This window comes from Acipenser ruthenus, chromosome 4 (genome assembly GCF_902713425.1).
Source record: "Acipenser ruthenus chromosome 4, fAciRut3.2 maternal haplotype, whole genome shotgun sequence".
Lineage (NCBI taxonomy): Eukaryota > Metazoa > Chordata > Actinopteri > Acipenseriformes > Acipenseridae > Acipenser > Acipenser ruthenus.
In genome coordinates this window covers 75,677,093-75,699,980 of record NC_081192.1, presented here as the reverse complement: position 1 = coordinate 75,699,980, position 22,888 = coordinate 75,677,093, and the positions used below count along the sequence as shown (strand labels likewise).

The 22,888-nt window shown below is 38.9% G+C and overlaps 1 long non-coding RNA gene across 1 annotated transcript; it reads right to left on the bottom strand.

The window, feature by feature from the left end:
- Window positions 1-1,432: 1,432 nt before the first annotated feature.
- Window positions 1,433-22,880, bottom strand: LOC131736943 (uncharacterized). Its single transcript, XR_009328532.1, has 3 exons — window positions 22,777-22,880; window positions 7,016-7,107; window positions 1,433-6,139 (listed from the first exon to the last, which is right to left on the bottom strand). It is a non-coding gene; the product is annotated as an uncharacterized LOC131736943 (long non-coding RNA).
- Between the last annotated feature and the right edge of the window lie 8 nt (window positions 22,881-22,888).

The window sequence follows — 22,888 nt, the reverse complement described above, 5'->3', positions numbered from 1 at the left end:
CTGTTCCAGCGCCACTACTGCCCTGTGACTTTTGCTAGTGCATTGCTTAAAAAAAAAAGCTTCAGTAAGTAAATATTTAATTTGCTTTGTGTTATTGTGCAATGTGTGTGTATATGATAACTACGATATTAATGCTTTGTTTTTATTTATTTTGTATATTTTTGTTTGTGATGTGCAGTACGAAATAAAACTAACAGTAATTCTAAGTGCAGTAGCCTATGTATATTGCAGCTGAGGCATGCGCAGTTAGATTGTAAAAATGGGGAGCCAACTCCAGGACCGCGATATATCCGAATCCGCAGTATATAGAGGGGCGATATAACGAGGGGTGGGTGCATTTGTTTTATTTTAAACTAACGGAATTCATGGCACTGACATAACTACGTTTTAGTCTGGCAATTTCACTGCATATATTCTCCAGTCACAGCTCACACGCTCGCTCAGTCTCACCCACACTTTCTCCTTCAAGTTCAGTGCTGGACTGTCTCCAGTCCCCAGTCTCCAGTCTCCAGTCTCGTGCACCCCTTTATTATATAACCTCCCGTCGTTTCTCGACGCTATGCGGCTCATGAACCAATCACATCCATGCACTGCAACCCCCGAAAAAAGTAACACTCGCTCCCCCTTCCCATGATAAGTAACGGCGTGACCCGTTCCCCTTACAATACATGTAACATAAAAGACAGACAAGACAAACTGAACAGACAACAAGTCCTGCAACAAAGCAATTGTCCAGGTTGTTACAATGTATTTCTAAGATTGAAAGTAAAAATATATGAAAGCATGATGACCTTTATGTACAGAAATCTTCACTAATATACAACTGAAAAAGAAATACATAAATATCAAGATAAAGAAATAAATGTCTATGTATTGATTTATGTATTGATTTATTTCAATATTTATTAATTAATGTATTTATTTATTTATGTTTTACTTTTACCAAATATATAGGCTATCCTTCAGCATAACTAATTCTCAGAAATTAACATTCCTTTTTGTCCAGTGGGGACCACAAATAGCATTATTCAACTAATCGTGTATCACTGATAGTAACACAGCACGCTTACAATGCAAACTGAAGGTTATAGTTTCATCAAATCCCACACATGCTAGACCTTTTTTATATTTATATAAAAAAATATATTATTTTTGCAGGAAAATGTTGCATTTTAAAACAGAAATAAATAATTTAATATAAATGATATAGACGTCACAATAAGTGTGTTCCCTAGTATATTTCCATGTTGACAGAACAAATTAATTGTCATTAAACTTGGATGTTCTGTAATATACATATGCATGGATAAAAGTGCCTGGGGTCTGCAAAAATCTGCAAAAAAATGGGAGAAAAAGGAGAAGGACATTTTTACCTTACTTTGGCGATTTATTTCTCTTACTGTATGACAGGTATTGACATTTTTTTTTCTACATTCCACCTAAGAGTGTTGTAAACTACAAATTAAAAGTGAATGGTGCTTTTGTCTGATACCCTGAAAACATGTAAACATTCCTTGCTGTACAGAGCTGATAACTTGGTGCGAGGAACTACTATTCCTTTCTGTGCTAACCAATCTCTTCAGTTAATTCTGATGCTCTCCTCGTGGTGAGGGCGCACTGCTGCTTTCATAGCGCCCCTTAATCCCACCCCTCCTGACGCCAACCCACCAGTCCCAAACAGTCCCTTTACAGTGTCCCACCCCTGAAGGTCACTTCACATTCAGTTCTATAGCAGTCTTAGTTTAGTGTCCCTTTTCCTGATAAGTTGACTCATCATCAACCATACCCTGCAGCAGGGAGTCTGGTGACATTGACCTCACAGACTGTCGACGTTGCGATAGCAATTATGTGTACTATGAGAGCAGAATTCAGGAGAGGGCAACACCCAAAATGATCAATTTCATTGCATTAACCAATCATTAACCTTTATCATTTCTTTCTCTCGCCACACAAGTAGCTTACCTTGTGCATAAGGAACACTGCCCCTCTTCTTTGGTATACAGTATGTATATTATGTGTGTTTTAGGGTTAAGGAACTACCCTTTACACATATTTAGAGGTATGCAATATTGTAAAGTGGAGGTAGACAGACACTTCTGTTAATAATTATAAAGACACAGAACATTTCAGAAAAGCAAAACGTATTACATTTTTGTAGAAGAAACAAAAAAATAAGCTACACAACCGCAATCCAGGGATCAGGAATGTGTTTGTTCACCAAGGGGAATAGTGTGTTATATTCCTTAATAACTGTGTCTCCAATTGTATGTATGGGACAGGATAGGAAATAATGCTGCAGATCTCAACTGTCTTCAACAACATTGACAGCATACGGAGTAGACTTTCTCTGATATAGGAGGGTGTTTGGTTCATGTAACACACCACCCCAACACCTCTCTTCAGCCCTGACTTAGGTGTCTTGCAGTCCCGAGCCCCTAAACACATGTAATACTTATATTATTACATCATTCACTTATATCGGTCTGGACTGACTAATCTGGACAGTGCATATGTTATGGTAAAAGTCTGAATATTGGCAAATCTTAAGATCTACTGGTAAATGTCAACATTTACCAAGCAAAACGATAAATATCTGAAATAAACACGATAACTCTTTATTTCTGACATTTACCGGTAAATCTCAAGAATAACCAAGTGCCTTTGGCTAATGACCAAATGTCTCGCTTTCGCATATTGTAAGGCTTCAGGAGTCCTGTGGAACTCCAAATGCCACAAGAGTCTACCATGCTGCAATAATAGGGCAGCAGTGTGGAGTAGTGGTTAGGGCTCTGGACTCTTGTCCGGAGGGTCATGGGTTCAATTCCAGGTGGGGGACACTGCTGCTGTACCCTTGAGCAACGTACTTTACCTAGATTGCTCCAGTAAAAACCCAACTGTATAAATGGGTAATTGTATGTAAAAATAATGTAATAATCTTAACAATTGTAAGTCACCCTGGATAAGGGCATCTGCTAAGAAATAAATGATAAGTAAGTAAATATATCTATGCCGTGCCTGTATTTGTCGCGTTTTGTGTCATAACCAAAGTGTGATTTTCTGTTGAAAAAAACTAAATGATTTAATTTGCATTAACACAATGTTATTTTTCATCAAACTACTATGTAGTTGGAGTACAATATCCTTCAACGCCATTGTGAATGGTTTTATAAGCAAATTTACCAGAATGAGGGTTGTTATACATAAGTGGATTACAATATTGTTCAATACCATGTTGAATTGCTCAATTGTGCATTAATGCTCATTAATTATTCTTTTGTTAAAGCTCATTAATGATTCTTTTGTTATTGGAAAATGTGTATGCATGAATAAATATATTGTTTGACATTAATGATTATTTTGTTAATTGACAATTTATATGCAGGAATAAATACATTCTTCGATGATATACCTGCATCTACCAATACACTTCGGTAAATCATAAGATTAACCAGTAAATGCCGAAAAGCAATTTCTTTCTTCAGAATTTCAGACATTTACCACCTTATTTCGTTAATGTTAACATTTACTTGTAAAATTTAAGATTGACCAGATTCTGACCAGATGCAGCACACAATCTTGACAAGGAGTGCTCAGTTTCACCTGAGCTATCACAATAAATTCCTGGAGAAAAGGGGTCAAACCCCAGTATAAAAATAAACAAAAGTCTAGGCGCTGGAGTCGATGTCCAAGCCTGGCCTACACAGTACAGTTTTTAGATGTCAATAGGTCCACAATTCTTCACCATCATCTCCTTATCATTACTCCTTGCTCGGATACAGAATAGACTTGCCTTAGCAACCAATAATAAGCCACAAGATATGCATTTCCCAGCACAAAATATTCCCAAGACTGGTATCTTAGAAGACCAAGAAAGTAACTGTAGTGACAGGGTTGCGTGGTGCACTTTTGTTACGGATTCTAACCCCTGTCGGTGAGATGGGATTAAAAGTTCTATAACCCATACAGCCTGGTTCGCTTCCATAGTGGTTAAGACACCTGCAGTGTACATGCTTGCTAGTCTGCATCCAGCCAAAGTCTGTTACATAAACTACATGAATTACTGAAATTGACTTGGATATGAAAAAAAATTTGCACAGCTCTGGTAATGAAAACCGGGGTTAAACAGTGCTTCACCCAGTGACAAGTATTTTAATGGTGTAAAGCTATTAGCAGACAGTGTCAATTTCACCTGTTTTCTATGGAGGTGTTAGGTCATGTAAGTTTGAAGTATACTCCATTCTCATTATAGCACTGCCACCAGGAAAATCTAGACTTAGCACCTGGAATGCACTGTCAAGTGGCATGTTTTGGGGCCTCTGTACTTGATGTGGCCATAATCTATAAACCTGATACACAAAATCATTCAAACTGCACATTACAGGGGTTCAAGTTTAAAGAGTTCAAATTCCATTTTCATTTTGAGTGGTTCTTACTGCAATTACTCCAGTGTTGAGTTTTTTTTCCATTTGTGTTAAGGTGCTTGAGTTCTGAGCTACTCTTCAGTGATAGTTGGCTGCTATAGGCACATGTAACATCGGCTAGATCAGCCAAAGTGTCTTTATTTAAATAAGCACAAGAAATATTTGGACTAGAGCACTACTGAGTAATGCCGGAAAAACCAAAAAATATGTGATAAAAAGTGCCTCTTTCATCTACTGTACATACACACTTTGACATATCTATGACAGGCAACTAAACCACTACTGAACGCAGATGAAAGCACATCAAAATTAAATCGTATATTTCTGATATTACATTAAGAACTACTCAGAATGATTCCAAGCATCATAGAAAAGGGTTTAAAACAAAGGTAACAGTTTAAAACAATATGAGAATGAAATTTGAAGCTATTCGATCTTTAATAAACTGGGAAAAGAGCACAATATCCAGAAGACTTGTAAGTTGTCAATCATGACAACAAAGCATGACAGCAGCATGAAAAATCACAGGAACAATGTAAATGTACCCTGATAAATATGTGTGCAGTCCTCAGGCAGCTCATTCAATGTCTTAGTGACTGCATATTTAAATTACACTTTACAATAATATATTGCAAGTCTGGGTTTGAACAGAGCGCAAACATTAATCATTAACGATGCTTTAATGATTCTGCCTGAATAACACAGATTGCATAGAAGTGTGTGTCTGTTAGAAAAGGATAGTATATGCTGTTTTTTCCCCACTAAACCAAATGCCATCTGCACTATGAAACCAGTTTGTAAAATTCAATCTCATCTCATTCCTAGTATCAAACTGCAGCTGGACATTACACAAAAGTCAAAGCTCACCAGTATGTACTACAATTTTGTATAATTAATATTTAACTATTCTCCAACCTCCAATATTTCCCTGACCATATATCGAGAGGAACGGTAGTTACTCTTGCCAAGTTACAGCGACGCGCGAGAACGCCAGTGACTATCTATACAACACGGATAGTTTATGTGTTTTCAGGGTATTGGCACAGCAAAAGTAAATCAGCCAAAACACCATTTCACTTTTAATTTGTAGTTCCCAACACTCTTGTGTGAAATGTAGAAAAAAAAAGTAAATACCTGTCATACAGTAAGAGAAATAAGTCGCCAAAGGAAGGTAAAAATGTCCATCTCCATCTCCTTCTTCTTTTTCTTTTTCTCCAGATGTATTTTTTGCAGATTTTTGCAGACCCCAGGCACTTTTATCCATGCATATGTACATCTGAAACAAAAACACACTGGAAATGTGAAAAAACACCAATTTATCAAAAGTGCCCAGCCATTTAAAGTAGAGATATCAAAAAAACAAGTCAAGTTTCAAGAAACCATTGGGACAACCTTGCCCAGCACAAAGCAAATAGGCACAACTGTAAAACCGATGGGGGCCAAGGTTCCCCCAATTGTTTCTTCTAATTTGTATCAAAAACACAAGCTAAGTTAGAAGAAACAATTGGGACAACCTTGAACAACCCAGTTCTTCCACTCGGTATTTGAAGCCGTCTCGTCTCCAGTGCAGCCCAGCTGGCAGGTCCAGGGGCCTGCAGCCCCTCCATTCCCCCACCAGCAGGGCACAGCTCTTAGTCCAGTTGATCTTGGCAGATGACATTGACTGGAAGTCTCTCGGGCGGTGCAGAGGTCCCTGACATCCATTGTCGAAGATTGACCTGTTGGGCACACAGTACGTCTGGTCAGAGTGTATCACATACCCCATGACCTCCCTCAGTCTGTTGGCTATTGCTTTGGACAACAATTTATAATCAGCGCACAGCAGGGTGGCAGGACTCCAGTTTTCAATTTCCCCTTTTTGGGCAGCAGAGTGACGACTGCCCTCCTGCAGCTGAGCGGCACCTCTCCCTGCGCCAGACTTTCCTCAAACACTGACAGTAGGTCCTCCCTCAGCAGGCCATTGATGCCGGGGGCCTTGCCATTATTTAGTCCTTGCAGGGGGGTGGAGAGATCCTGCAGCGTGAGTGCTCTCTCTAGGCCGTCCCTCTCCTCTTCAGGGACCTGTGGAAGACCTTAATAGAACATCTGTGTGTTGGCCATCTCACCCTCCGGCTCAGCGGAGAAGAGCTGTGTGTAAAAGTCCACAGCCCTCCCGCGGGTCTCTCCCGACTCTCGCGCTCACACCCCATCACTGTGTGCAGTGAGTTTCTTGTAAAAATGTGACATTTAGGTTTTTTTGTTTAATAAATTCAAAGACTGCAGCTCTTATTACAGCATATCAACACCCATTTATATTTAAACTCCCGATTTTAAATTCTAGTGAAACAAAGCGGAAAGAGAAAATGATCATTCCTTTCTTAATCATTGTGATCAGCTTTACGGGGACCGCAACTGAGTTTACTTACAGTAACACATTCTTCAATCTCCATCTCTCCCGAGCAGTGAAGCTCTCAGTGCCTGACCCTTTATTCATTAAATATTTCACAGAGCTTACAAACAATTTAGTATTAGGGAAATAATCCTCCACTACAACCTCTCTCTTTCCCTTTGTTTTTTTCTAAAAACTGTCTGAATCTCTGCAGACTGTATCCTACCTTTAAATGCTGGCTTGTCAATGACCCTGAGGCGAGAGAGGACAGTGAAGCCTCCCTGCCGTCACTCTTAGACCCAGAGAAGCCCTCAGTAACTGTGTGAGAGAGAGAGAGAGAGAGAGAGAGAGAGAGAGATTTCAACTCTGTGCATTAGTGATTTTGATCAAAAGGTTTTAAATTAAACTTCTTTAGTACCTCTTCAAAGTTATTTAAGAAAATAATTGAGGATTTAAGAAACATGAAACATCCTCTCAGAAAACTTAGGACAGGACAAAATGACTAGGAATTATTATTTATTATTATTATTATTATTATTATTTATTATTATTACTACTACTACTTTATAATTATAATAGTCAATTATAACTTTGAATGTTAATATGTTTCTGTTTTAAAAGGTCAGATATTAATTATTTATGATGCTGTTCTGGTGTTGAAGGCATTCCTTGCTCACACAGTCTGAGGTTTAACTGCAGTGGCATGCATGCATACCAATAGGAAGATAATATGAGAATCAATCCTGAACTCTGGAGCTCTGAGTTCAGCTCCCAGCAGGATATTCAGCACGTGGTGAGAATTAAGCTTGTTTCCCAGCTCAGGATTCTGTTATTTCTTTGAGGTGGCTGGAAACTGGAACAAGACTTCTCACACCATTTCGAAAGCCCAATTTCAGTGTTGCCTAACTGCTGCACCCCACTTACCATTCAGAAGGACTGAAGATCCACAGGTGACCTTCGTCCAGCCAATCAACTCTTTTCACTCAAACCTAATTTTGTATACTGAACTCTGGAGGACTCTGGAACTTGACCAGTAGGAGTCACTATGGTGCAGTGAGCCAGACCATTCCCAGCTGATTTTCATCTGTGGTCCATGGGAGTGCAAAGGCCAATGCAGCACTCCCTGTGGTAGAGATGCAATAATTATTGCTTATTGAGCACCATGGCATTTATTTTGTGATTAAACATTCCTTGATCAATGAATAACCCTTGTGCCTCATTTGGAGCCTCTCGTCTGATGTATATATTTTTCCTGATTTTCATTGACATGAGAGTAGCGGTTATTTACTTCACGCTAATATTAGACTCAACTTTTGCCAAGATAAATTGAGACCATAGTGGTGGGGACCAACCAAGACATAGCTTTGCTGTAAAATATGAGCCTTCAGTGCTTTTCCTCTGTCATATAACGTGGATTTCCTATTGGCCCGGTGTTAATGGCTGAAATGTAACACTGGCTCCAGGGATCAACCAAAGTGCAGCTTCTCTAGTGCCTCAGCATGGGAACAGTCTGGAATGGGTTGGGTGGGGGCACTTCATGGGAGTCATCAGGTGGGCACCTCCCATCTTCGGTGTTTCGTCGACAGTGATGCTGTTTCCTTTCCTAAGTCGTTAACCGTCTTATCCAACCTTGAGTCATCTTCCTCCCCCGCGTCTCACTCTCTAGGGGTATTTTCCTGCAGACTGTATTAGAAGCCTCAAGTAGGTGTCTCCAGCATCTTTTTCAATCTGAAACTGCAGGGCTGGATACTGCTAGCCATGGTAGCTAACCCTAGCATGTGCATGTTTCCAGAGTTTTTTGCTTCCTGGTTTTGAATACCTAAGTGTTCTCAATGCATTGATTATTGTTGAGTATTACCTGTATTTACAGCCCCATGAAAGTATTTTTCTTTTTTATAATTTCTCTTTTTATTTTTCACAAATTTAATTGTATTTAATTTTATTACAGATACACATTAATAAAACAACTAAAAAAGATGTATATTAATAATAGTATACATCATGTTTTAACTACATATATATAATTAAACATTATCCACTTTTTTTTTTTTTTTTTTTTTTTTTTTAACATTTTGACAAACAGACCTCACAGAAAAATAACTGAGTTACCATAATTTTGCAATAGCGTCAGTAACGGTAACGTACAGTACCCCACTCTTTTTAATGAACTGTCTATTTACAGTAAATGCTGCCCATGCCCTCTATAAAAATACCATGGGCCCTATTTAGCAAATATGTGTGCAGCCGCTTTTGCTAGGGCAAAAATGACAGCGTTAGTGAACCGCTGCAATAAAATAACAAATGTTCAGCAGCCCAAGTGAGGAGGATGACCAAGCCCCTCAAGCAAGGCTACAATTTTTTTTAGCAGCCTGGAGGAATGTATAAGGCTTTGTCTGACCTGCTTGCATCTGCAACCTCCACCGCTGGGGCTTCAAGTTCAGCATCTGCTTCCTTCAAACCCTGTAATCTTTCCTCTGTAAGTTCAACATCCATTACGGAGAGCTATGTTGTGTAAAACACAAACAGCCAGGACGATATTGCTAACCTTCAGAGGAGTGTACTGTAGTGTTCCCCAGAGACATCCAAACATCGGAATCGCATTTTGAGGATTCAAAATGTTCGCTCAATTACAGTACAAGCACATATAAAGGTACAGTTATACCTCTGTTCGACAGGGGTCGTGGGATTGAGCAGTGGTGTCAGTAACCATCGCTTCAGTGGATACCCGCTGTCCACTATCAACCAGCCTCTCAGACTGTCATCCCGCTGAAACGCAGCTGCCACCTGCGAATTAGCGAGGATAAACGGAGCCAGGATGGTTTGTATACATATTTGTGATGTAGTTGTTGGCATCACACACTTCTTGCACGTTCACAGAATAGGTTCCATTACAATTTATGTAGAGGCGCCTATTCTGTGTTGGTGTAGCTGCACATGTCTGCAATCAATGGCTCCCAGGGCACCAGGGGAAACCCATACCTAGCAAGAAATACCTGCCATATATTTTGTTGCAGCTTGTGAGAGACAGGGAAATGGATTAATTCTCCTGCCCACTTTACTACATATGCAGGTACATCTCGCACTGCATACTGTAACCCACAGTACATTGGAACGAGACAGTGGCATAAAATGTTAGTGCTGCGAGTACCCTTAGTGCTACAGGCACAGTGTGTGCTCTCTGTATGTCTCCTTCCAGGTCAGCCTGAAGCAGCTGGCAGATGTCAGTGATTGTTTGTCTGTTGAGACAAAATTGCTGCATACATTTTGTGTCAGACAGGCTCAGAAAAGACAGATGACTTAATATTTGGGGACATCTCCTCCGCCTCTCTTTTTGTCTAGCCACGTAGAAATCCAGTGCGCACGGCATATATTTTTTTTATTTCTCTCTTCTTTGCCTGCTTCCCTGGTAGTTTCAGCGGTATTTACAGTTGACCATGTATTTTGCACACAGTTTAGGCCTGGTTTTCAAATGTAAATTGAAACACAAACGCTAACACTGTTGATGGTTTGCTAAATCGCTACATTTGTATGTAAATGAGGACACTCCCCTAAAGTTTAGCCCATGTCCAGTGCTAACGCTGACTTGCTGGGTGGGCCATGAGAGTATAGCTGCAGGTCGGAGGCTTCTCTGTGGTGGCTTAGCTGTGGTAGCTTAGCTTTGGTGGGTAGTGTGCGCACAGCTTCAAAGTACATCACAACACAGCAAACACAACCTTGTATTTTCTTATTTCCTGTGTTTTGGTCTGATCTAGATATTCTGCTATGGTATTTATTGTTTTTATATAACTATGTCATTCATTTTGTGATTTTACTGTTTTGTTTTATTTCTTGATCATGATGCATACTGTGTGTAAAGCACTTTGAAATACTATGCTATGAAAGGTGCTATAATACAAATTAAATGAATGAATGAATAAATAAATAAATAAATAGACTGAGTCGTATGTCTTTATTTTTCAATTGTCTCGTGATAGGGGCTGTAACGCCTTCAGTAATTACATATTTTGAAGCTGCGCGCACACTACCCACCACAGCTATGCTACCACACAGAGTTGCCAAGTCCGCTTATAGCAAGCAGGATTGGGCTTGTTTTTTTGAGAGTCGCGGGTTGGAATTTGCATCAACGCCCATACTCTAACATGGGTTGTGCTTGTTTTGGTCTTGATTGGGCTTGTTTTGATGAACAAGGTTGCTATTTTTCTGTCAGAAATCTGGCAACCTTGCTACCACAGCTAAGCCGCCACAGAGAAGCCTCCAACCTGCTGTTATACCCATCTAAAACACGGCTGCTAAATCACATTGGTGGGTCTGTTTGTCTGTTTGCCCACACGTGCGCCTGATTTTCGTGTGCTAACTGTCCGCAAAAGTGTTTTGCAATTGCTTTAGGGGTTTGTGAGCGTTGCTAAATAGGGCCCAATAAGATACAATAAAAAAAAATTATATATATACAGTATATTATATATATATATATATATATATATAATTTACACTGCTGTCATAAAATTGCACATACAGCAATCTACCCATTAAAAAAAAAAAAAAAAAAAAACCATAGGAATTGTTTGTATGTCAATCCCATTGCACTGAAGCAGGGCTCCAGTATTACAACAACCTTGGGGTTTCTCAGTATTTAAATATTTAAACATTACTGTAGATCACTACCAAAACTTGTCTGTTGACAGGCATTTAGATTCACCGAAAAGAGAAAGGCGGAAATCCAGAGCAGTACTGCAACTGCTTTACTTTAAAAAAAAAAAAACAAGAAACAGTGATTTCCATATTCCGAAAGAGCACTTATTAAATTTTGACCTGACAGAGCTGTTTGTTTGAGCAAATATCCTTTTTGAAAAATTGGACAACCAAAAGTTACGGAAATTCTTCAGACAGAGTGTAGCAAATGGAGGAGTGATTCCTTCATCAGCCCAGCTGAGATGTGAATACTTATTATTATTTGTTTATTTAGCAGACACCTTTATCCAAGGTGACTTACAGAGACAAGGGTATGTGAACTATGCATCAGCTGCAGAGTCACTTACAATTACGTCTCACCCGAAAGACGGCGCACAAGGAGGTTAAGTGACTTGCTCAGGGTCACACAATGAGTCAGTGGCTGAGGTGGGATTTGAACCGGGGACCTCCTGGTTACAAGCCCTTTTCTTTAACCACTGGACCACACAGCCTCCAAATACACCAACACTAAGAGCTTTTAAACTAAAGTTGCCGAGTATCACAAGTAAGAGATTATGGAATTGGTAAAACAGTCTGATTGCTTGTCAGTGGTCACACTGACGGGTCGACTGATGCACAAGATCAGTACGGGTTACACATTTTATTTGTTTTGCAAGACCTAAATGGTGAACATGCACCTGACATACTAGAACTGAAAGCTGTCCTTGCAGATACACTTTACCTACAGGCTGTTAATTACAACACCGTTTCACAAGCTATTGTAAAGTGCTTGAATAACTTTGATGTTAATTTTGATGTCAGTGCATTTATATGTATATTTGCTGTTTTAAAAAATAATAATAATCTATACACGTAATTTATTTTATATTTCCGTCCACATTCCGCAAAATACGATATTTTAACCGTGACAATGAATTTCCGCGATTTTCACAGGGCCTTAAACATTGAACTTTGAAAAGGAGGTTCCCCATCCAAGTACTGTACCAACCAGGTCCAACCTCGCTCAGCTTTTGAGATGAGGGTCTAAATTGGAATAAAGTATTGTTCAATGTCTGATGCTGAAGACAAATACAAAAAAAATTCAAATAAAAAACAATGGAAAATCAGCATCTGGTAAATTTTAAGCACTTAGTAAGCAAAGAAGCCGTCAACTGCATAGCATCTGTACTGTACGCCTCTTTTTTTTAAATTTAAGAACAAACTAAATACACCAACACTAAGAGCTTTTAAACTATTTACAAATAAAAATAGTGAAAACAAAATAAAAAGTACAGCAGGTTAGAAACGAGCAACACCACAATAAATATGAGGCTCAGCAAGGTCAATAAGCTATCCCCTTTATCTCTGTGGTTTTAATAGAACTGAAGCACTGAACTAAATGTTTGATTGAAAATGTCTCATGTAATCAGACATTTGGGTCTGGAATAGAAAACCTGTCTTTAAAGGGTTCAAATGTCCCCCATGGCACAGTCCCCTCCTGTCTCCTTAATTTGTAACTAACAGAAGCATTTGGAGAGGTCTCTACCTAGAAAAACACATAACTGTTTGCTACGTAAGAGCTGTCCCTCACTATACAATGTATAAAATACAATGCAATTCAATTAAACTTATGTATTGCTTTTTATGCAGTCGCATAAAAAAGGCAGGCACATCATTTAGAAAGCAGCAGGTACATCGTTTAGAAACATCTGCCGGAAGTTACATTTTGACCCGGAAGTTACATTTCATGCCAGACATGACAGGGTTTTTTTGTAGTTTTTTTGTGGTTAAGCAAGGTTCTGGTGAATGTCACCATATTTATGAGTCAGCCATACCTAATTGCAAAAGAAAATATTAAAAATAGACAGAAAGAGTTTTCTAACGCCTTTATTATTTCATTAAACAGGTTTAGTTAAGAAGGCCATATTCGTTACAGAATTTCTGTGGTATAAATAGATAAATACCAAGATAAAACAGAAATATTGCTGCACTGATAATATTGTAAATGTCACTGACTCGTAAATATGGCGACATTCACCAGAACTTTGCTTTACACAGTCATTTCTGGCATAAAATGGAACTTCCGGCATAAAATGGAACTTCCGGCAGATGCTTTGTAATTGATGTGCCTGCCTTTTTTTTTTATGCTGGTGCAGTTTTCTAGATGTCACCACCCCATTCTCTGGTTGCAGTTATGTCTCTGTATAGATTTGCTACCGCTTTGCGGTTCTTGGCCACTGTCCTATGCATTTTCTACAGAATTATTTGGAATTCCACCCCACATATACTCTATATTGAGTGGGTGGAGCCAGCAGAGTTGAAAAGTTACATTGTCACATGACCTGAAGAAATCACATGGTGCCAGGCCGTTTAGATTGTCCAGGCAAGCTCAAATGAAAGTTCACAGCCAGGTAAAGACAGATATAGAGAGTCATTATGGTAACTCTATATAGGAACAAGAGGACCCAGAGCCACTCAGAATGACTGCAAACACTGGAAAGTTATGAAAATGTAAATAATCAAATCAAATTACATTTGAAGCTACTTACTGTGGGAGTTTCTGCTATTTTTGGGTACTTTTTTTAGTCACATATGGGGAATCAGCCATAACTATTGAAGATATTGAAAAAGTCTTCTAGTCGTATGTCATTGAATTAATTACCTTTCTTTTAGTATTTCTAAAGATGGAAAATCATTTGAAGTCTTGAGCAGCGCTTTATTTTAAGGGGCACTATTTTAGATTATTACGTTTTAGCAATTAGTTTATTAAAATGCTAACAAATGTATCTTTTGTTTCATTTATTGCCAGTACAATAGACAACATTTATTGTACCGATTATTCATTTTTTAATAATAAAAAGACATTATTTCATAATAATTTACAGCTGTTTAAAAATAGATGAAAGCTGAATCCAGTTTAAAAAACAGGCGCTGCCAAGATTTTTTTTTCATGTGATAAAGGTCTCCCTCCCAGCTTATCCATTGATTGAGCTCAGTGTAGGAGTGTGTGGGGGCGCTTTGGAGTAATACAAAGGAAATGGCACAACATTTGAGTGTGTGTCAGCTACCATGACAGATTCATAGTCTGTCTTAAACCTGTGTAGTAACTATAGATACATTGCTAAATCCTGGTACCTTTGTTGTTGGTCACACTTTGATTGCAGCTAAACCACTGGAGTGAGTTTGAACAAAAACACATACAATGATTATAGGTACAAGGAAGCAGCGGGCATTTTCCTCTAAGTGTGGTCTAAGTGTGGTATTTGATTATTCCCAATTAAAGTATAAAAAAGAAGAAATGAAAAAAAAATCTTCAGAACAAGAAAACGGGACGTTCTTATGCTGCTAGTGCAAATAACAGGTTGGAAAATGGATTTCAAACTTTGGTTAGGGTTGGGTATATTTAGTATAACTCTGTGTAATTTAAATGTAATTGTGATGGATTTGATATGGATTTTGTGGTACAGACAAATTGACATTTTATAACTAAATCAATTCAAACCAAACAACAATTGGTTATCAAATAATAACGTATGAATCAGAATTTAACAAATGAAATGCACAATGGAGTGGTAAAATTGAAAAAAGAGAGAGCAAAACAGAGGGGGAAAAGCGAAAGGGAAGACCCAAAAAGCAACATTGTGGTAGATGGGTATTTGATGGTATTCTTTTGGTATTTTTTTTCTGTAGCAATTAATGAAGTGAAGCTGAGCATTCCATGCACAAAATAAAATCACATGAAGGAGCATAACCATTAATTGTGGACCCGGCATGGAGGTGTGGAAACAGCAGGTGGTGGTACAGTGCACCATATTCATTGGAGAGCCACTGCACCAGAACTGAATGTCAAGGAAGGAAAACCACCCAAAACCTCAAAACGCTCAATCAGTATTCTACTGTAAAACTAGAAAAAACTGAATCAAGCAAACATTTCGGCTAGTACGTTCTCCAGAGTACTGCATACAGTAGGAACTGTATGTGGTGGTATGGTAGCTCTATATATCAGGGGTAGCCCCTGGGTGATAAGGGAGGGGAACCATGTTATTACAGCTTCGCTACCCACAGTCAGGGGTTGGTAAGGCTGGATTGTAAGGTCTGAGATTCTGTTGTGCAAAGTCTATGCTTTGGCTGAACAGTGACTTGATAGAAACACAAGACACAGGATTGTGTTAAAACTAAATTTATAAAAAAAAGAAATGCATACAATAACCCAAATATTGACAGCAGGTAGCAAGCAAGTAATATCAACCAGAATTGGGCGTTGCACAGGGTGAATTGTTCTGGTGACAGACTGGTGACTGGGCTAGTGGTCAATGACGAATAAGACCAGAGCTTACACACTGACCCTCCTGCTAATGGCTGTGCATACATGCAGTAGGGAAAGGGGAAAGGTTATGTGTACAACCCCAAACAAAAGTAGTGGCATTTAGGAGGGACATCTGTAGATCCACATCAAAAGAGCAATATATTAAAATAGATCACAATATATGTTTCAATATGTTGATGTTTCAAATTACATTTTGAATTTTAAAACCAAGGCCCTTTAGGTCACCACTCAGTCGATCAAAGCGCCACATATCCCTGCTGGGTGATGCAGAACGTCACATCAAAGATCCATCCATGAACAGGGTTTGTTTTTAAAGGGTTGACGTGCATTGGGTCTGTTTACCAAAAGATTTTGGTTTCACATAATGTGAAGTGTACACACACACACACAATGCATTTTGTTCTTTAATAGAACTCTGTGAATTTTCAATATGCTGACTCCTTGCTTCCATAGTTTTGTCATTACGTTTTCTAAGAAAGTACACAAAAAACTCTCATGAGCTGCCTTGTGATATTTATTCTGCAGCATAATAGGATTTAAGGCATAATGATCGTTCAGCTCCACCAGCTTAGCAAGTGCTATTTCATGGAGTTCAGTGTTGTTGGGACAAAAAACAGTGTAAGTTTATCTGCAGAGTACAAGCCAAGTATAGTGGAACAAACTCCACAACTGAATAGTCCTCAAATGATTTTCAATGGCTATGGTGTTGTAATATAGGGTGGGTCAAAAGTTGGGCAACATAGTAATTTCCTCTAGTTTTTATTTTTAGGTAGTACTCATGTCAAAGGACAATTTGGAACACCTACTGTACTATGTAAGAAAACATCAACACCCACATCTGAGATGCACTCAGAGATGCCAACACAAGGCCGTCTTTTAGCCCAGCCTGTACAATTACCTTGCAAGGGTCCTGTAATAAATGGCAATGTTAACAAATGGTAACCAATACAGCAGTACCAGTGCCACTGTGTAATACTGCAGGTAATGCAGTCGTCTAGTAATGGGTGTGTCAGGGTAGTACACTGGTATTTCAGAAGTATTCATTTTGTACAGTTTTATAGAAATCTTTAAGCAATGCCTTTAAGGCTGTTTGAGTGTACAAGCAAATAAATGACCCTGAGTTAATACAAGCGAGTTACACACAAGCAACACTGTTTGATGGCCCTTTTTTTCTGGGATGTAATGCACTGCTTTTTTTTTTTAGATCCTCAAAGCAAAGTATACTTACAAAAGAACAAAGAAAATATAAACATAAGGAATCCAACCCCCTATATGTAAAAAAAAAAAAAAAAATTTAGAAACTAAGAAATTTAGACAGGGTTAAGAGGCAAAGGCCTAAACGTATTCTCTCCTATCCCCACCCTCTTAATGACTTACGTCACAGCCCAGTCCTAACCCTCCCCACATGTCAGGAATGGTAATAAGACTCCTATTGCATTTTAGGTTTTAGTACAAGCTTGTTCAGCCACAGCGTATAGGTAACAAGCTCAGGTGTGTCTTATTAAACTCATAGTGAAACTGCTTATTAATGGAGTCTTATTTCCATTCTTACATGTGTGAAGATGAAAGTGAAATCCAAAACAAATCCAGCAAACACAAACAAACCCCAGGGATTAATTTAGCAGGGCCCCATAATTATGTAAGTCCAAATAACTCCCCCAGCTGGTCAGGGACCATGTCGGAAACTAGTGCCCAAATTACAGGGGCTAGCAAAACACATTATTTAATAACGAGCTCATCTTTAAGTAGGGTCTTAGTGGTCATTAAACTGAAGCTAATAGAGGCAACCTGGCTTTACATGAAATCACTGTCTTTGACTTTATTATTACGTACCGCAATTAAAAACTCATTATCATCCAGTCGACTGAAGTGCTGTGTAAAGGTTCCCGTAGGAGAGCAGCAATGCATATCCTGCTGAGTCACTGCACTGTGGGTGCAGGTCCTCTTGCACAGCAGAAATCTAGTGCCCCACAATCCTAAATGCCAAGTGGGGTTTCTTATTTACATGAAGCGGCTGCTAGAAGACTCGTCAGTGGAGTACAGCGGTAAGAGTGTCTATCCTTTCATGTAATTAAATTACAAGCCATGATCTAAAAGCACTCAGCTGCCCCGCTGTGTGCCACAACAGACAGACGGTTAAAAGGCTGTACCTGGAAATCTGGAGGTCTGTATCTCTCTCTTGTAGCAACAGATGCTTTCTCTCAACACAGCCACAGAAACTACCAGTTCTGATCCAAACCATTTCATGTGTATTTAAAAAAAATAAAAGTATGGATAAAAATGAAAGAAAAAAAATATATATACTGTAATATAAGTGTTCAGGAGGTGCCTCGTCCTGGGATATATATATAAATAGAAGTCTCCTCCAGTGAGAAATCCCATCGAAGGAGAAATTAAGACAGCAACTCCCGTTTCAATTAAGTCCAAAGCCCCAAGGAATTCTCAATAAAAGCAATTGTCTTTATTTAAACATATTTAAAACTACGATAAGCATAATAATGGCTTACGATTTTCGACCCGTAGGTCTTCCTACATAGGTCTTATTATGCTTACCGTGGTTTTAAATATGTTTAAATAAAGACAATTGCTTTTATTGAGAATTCCTTGGGGCTTTGGACTTAATTGAAACGGGAGTTGCTGTCTTAATTTCTCCTTCGATGGGATTTCTCACTGGAGGAGACTTCTATTTATATATATATCCCAGGACGAGGCACCTCCTGAACACTTTTGTAGCGCCGGCATCCTCATTTTCTACAGTAATATACAGTATATTTTTACCATTTGATTTACACAACATACTTAACACTTTGAAGGTGCAAAATATTTTTTTATTGTGACACAAAAGTTAATTAAACAAAAAAAACCACATTTGTTGGTTGCATAAGTATTCACCCCCATGAGTCAATACTTGGTAGAAGCACCTTTGGCAGCAATTACAGCTGTGAGTCTTTTTGGGTAAGTCTCTACCAGCTTTGCACATCTGGATCCTGCAATTTTTGCCCATTCTTCTTGGCAAAATTGCTCAAGCTCTGTCAAGTTGGATGGGGACCGTTGGCGAACAGCAATTTTCAAGTCTTGCCACAGATTCTCAATCGGATTGAGGTCTGGGCTTTGACTGGGCCATTCTAAGACATTCAGGTTCTTGTTTTTAAACCACTCGTGTGTAGCTTTGGCTGTGTGTTTAGGGTCATTGTCCTGCTGGAAGGTGAACGTCCGCCCCAGTCCCAGGTCTCTTGCAGACTGAAACAGGTTTTCCTCTAGAATTTCCCTGTATTTGGCTCCATCCATCTTGCCCTCAATCCTGACCAGTTTCCCAGTCCCTGCTGATGAAAAGCATCCCAATAACATGATGCTGCCACCACCATGCTTCACCGTGGGGATGGTGTTCTCAGGGTGATGAGCAGTGTTGGCTTTGCGCCACACATAGCGTTGTGTGCCAAGGCAAAAAAGTTCAATTTTGGTCTCATCAGACCAGAGAACCTTTTTCCACATGTTTGCTGTGTCTCCCACATGCCTTTTGGCAAAATCCAAACAGGATTTGATATGGGCTTTTTTCAGCGATGGCTTTCTTCTCGCCACTCTTCCATAAAGCCCAGCTTTGTGGAGCGTCTGGGTTATAGTTGTCCCATGGACGGTTTCTCCCATCTCAGCTGTGGATCTCTCCAGCTCCTTCAGAGTTACCATTGGCCTCCTGGTTGCTTCTCTGACTAATGCCCTCCTTACCTGGTCACTGAGTTTTGGTGGACGGCCTTCTCTAGGCAGAGTCGCGGTTGTGCCATATTCTTTCCATTTTTTAATAATGGATTTAACGGTGCTCCGGGGGATGTTCAAAGTTTGGGATATTTTTTGATAACCCAACCCTGATTGGTGCTTCTCCAGAACTTTATCTCGGACTTGTTTTGATAGCTCCTTGGTCTTCATGATGCTGTTTGTTTAGATATGCTCTCTAACAAACTCTGGGGCCTTGCAGAAACAGGTGTATTTAATCTGAGATCATGTGACACTTTAATTGCACACAGGTGGTCTCCATTCAACTAATTATGTGACTTCTGAAGGCAATTGGTTGAACCAGAGCTTATTTAGGGGTGTCACAGCAAAGGGGGTGAATACTTATGCAATCAAGCCTTTTCAGTTTTTTATTTGGAAATAATTTTGAAAAATATGTAGATTTTTTCCCCCACTTCGACATTATGGACTATTTTGTGTAGATCAGTGACAAAAAATCCTAATTAAATCAAATTTTAATTCCAGATTGTAACACTACAAAATGTGGAAAAGTCCAAGGGGGGTGAATACTTATGCAAGGCACTGTATATGACCTTCTGCAGTTGGTGTGGAAAATCTACCAGGTTAAAAAATCTGGCTGCCACACATTTATCGGGCGTTGTATGTTTTTTTGCAGTCAAATGATGAGAATCTTGCTACTTAACAGGGACAGTTTACTGCTGTGCATCACCACATGGAGCATCTTGCTTCCACTTCCAAAAACACAGACATTAGAGGAAGAGCAAAACATGTGGTACAGGAAATGGAAAAACTTGCTTTTGTAGGGTTTTATAATTTTTTACATGATCTCTTTTCAGAGGTGTCAAAAACTTAGCCTTACACTCCAGAAGAATAGTTTAATTCTTCCCCAGGCTGTTGCAGCAATTGAGAACTGTGTTTTGACAATTAAAAGTTTGAATGAAAAGCCATTAAAAATGGCAAACTAGACATATTTTTGCAACGTGTGGATTCCCACCCCGGCAGGTGCACAGCAGCCAGGAAGCAGGAGGGGCAGGGCTACCAGCAGTAGCTTTACCAGCATTACATTTCAGCACATTAAACTTAAGGGCCCCCACACTCATGACATTTTTAAAAATGACTTAGACACAAATTGAAAAAAACTGTTGAAATCACAGTCAGGGGGGTTGAGTCCAGGTTTGACAACATAATTAAGCTTTCCACAGAGGAAAGGGTTTCATGACCAAGAGTGATATAGTGCCTTTTAATTTTCTACCATGATGCATGGCCTGATGATCTTGTTAACTTTGGAGATGAGAAGTTAGAAGTCTTACTGAATTGGTATAGTGACCTTTTAGAAAAGATTGGATGCAATGTTAATGCAGTTCAAGCAGAATGGAAAATGTTTAAAACATTGGTCAAAGGTCAGTTTATGGATAAATCCTACATTGGTTTATGGGAGGTCATTCTAACAAAAGAACCCTTTTGTTGCACAGATTTAAAAAATCTTCTACATTTAGTGGAAATAATGCCGATATCAGCTGCCCACTGTGAATGTGGATGTTCTGCACAAAACAGAATTAAGTCCAAGCTACGCAACTCACTTAATGTGGCAACTGTTGAAGATCTTGTGAGAATCAGTGCAGATGGCCCTTCCCTGAAAAGTTTGATCCAGAGCCTTGTGTTAAGCGCTGGCTTTGCATGCATGAGTAAAAGGAGACAAAGACCAAACTACACTTCCTGGCCAAGTGATGCTGACATTTTAACTGTTGGTGACACCTGGCTCAGGCTCTGACAAATAAGAAAGATTTCATAGTTGTATATACAGTAGTTCACAGGCTTAAGCTAAGGCCAAATTCCAGCTAATTTGTTAAGCATTATCAAAAGGCAGAAGTGCAGGATATTTGAAGTTCACTTTTAAAGCATGAAAGATGAGTAACAACAGCATAAGGAGGAATGACAGGTGTATTAGCAGAATAGCAGATTACACAGAGGACAAGTAAGGCAGAGCAAGTCAGTGTCAGGCAGCGTAGAGGATGAATGAGGCAGCACATGGGGCAAAGCGAGTACAAATATTCTGTTTTTGTATCGTTTTCTTGTATTTTGAAGGAGTTGAATTTGGAGGCAGCTAACTTGCTATTAAACTGGCACCCAACAACTGGATTTGGTGCCCAAAAATTGTGGTCTAGGAGCCATTGGCTCCTTGGGTAAAGTCTGGAGCCCTGAGAAAGTATTAGATTTTGTGTCCCTTCATATTTTTATTGTAATACAAATGTTCAACGTTAAACCTAATTTCTGAAGTTTAAATGTTCGGTGTCAAATTTTATCAGTATTCAATCTACGTTTACTTTTATTATTGGCTCTCTCAGCTTGGTGGTATGGTATAACAGTGTTTTCATGTGTTGTGATCAGGTCAAGTCTCTTCACCTTAGACTTCCAGCTTTTTGTGTGAATTGCCTTGGCCAAATTAGTCTGACAAATAAATAATAACAGCACTCTGTAACAACTTGCAGTGTTATGTGTGCGTTTATGAATATATATATATATATATATATATATATATATATATATATATGGTTTCTGTCAGTCAGATCAACTTTTGTTTGTTATTAACTATTTTTTTTTTACCTTTTTATAAACCATACATTTGAACTTATGACTGTATAGCTCGGAATGTATTATCGTTAAAGCACGAATTGTTCTTAAAAGCCTTCGTTTCAGAAAAACAAAAAAACACTAATTATGCTCTGAACTGGTATATATTTAACATTGGCCTTTTACACAAAATATTTTATTTTAACAAATCCTAAAATGCATTTTATTTTAAGTGTAAAACGCTTAAGGCTACACAGGATAAATGTGCGTTGTTCTTTGGACTTAGGAGGCCACCTGTTTTTTTCTGTCTATGTGAATATTATGTTAAATTAGCTACACATAGTACCAGTTAAACTACATGGTCACAATAATTATTATGAAAGAAAAACAAAACGTTTAAACGCAAATTAACAATTCATAAAACAGGACACTTAAGTTTCCTTATTCAATAAATATTCATGACAACAATAGCCTTTTCTCTGGAACTGAGTTTTTTTTTACGTTTCTTAAGAGGAGACAGCACGAGATCAGAATTCTGCGTTTGGCTACCGTCGGCGTTTGGTTAGTTTACTGACACCAAACAACAACGACTGATTCGACAAAGCCATCGTTATGATGTTTACTGGGTAGCTTTTTTTATCTGTTCTATTATAGTGCAAAAAAACAGAACTTACCTGTTCCAATGTTTGGCGAGGGCGTAATTTCCTGGGCTGCACCACAACCAGTTCTATGTTTCTCCGCTAGGTGCCGCTGATCGGCTCACATGCTCCAGTCCCTAGTCTTCAT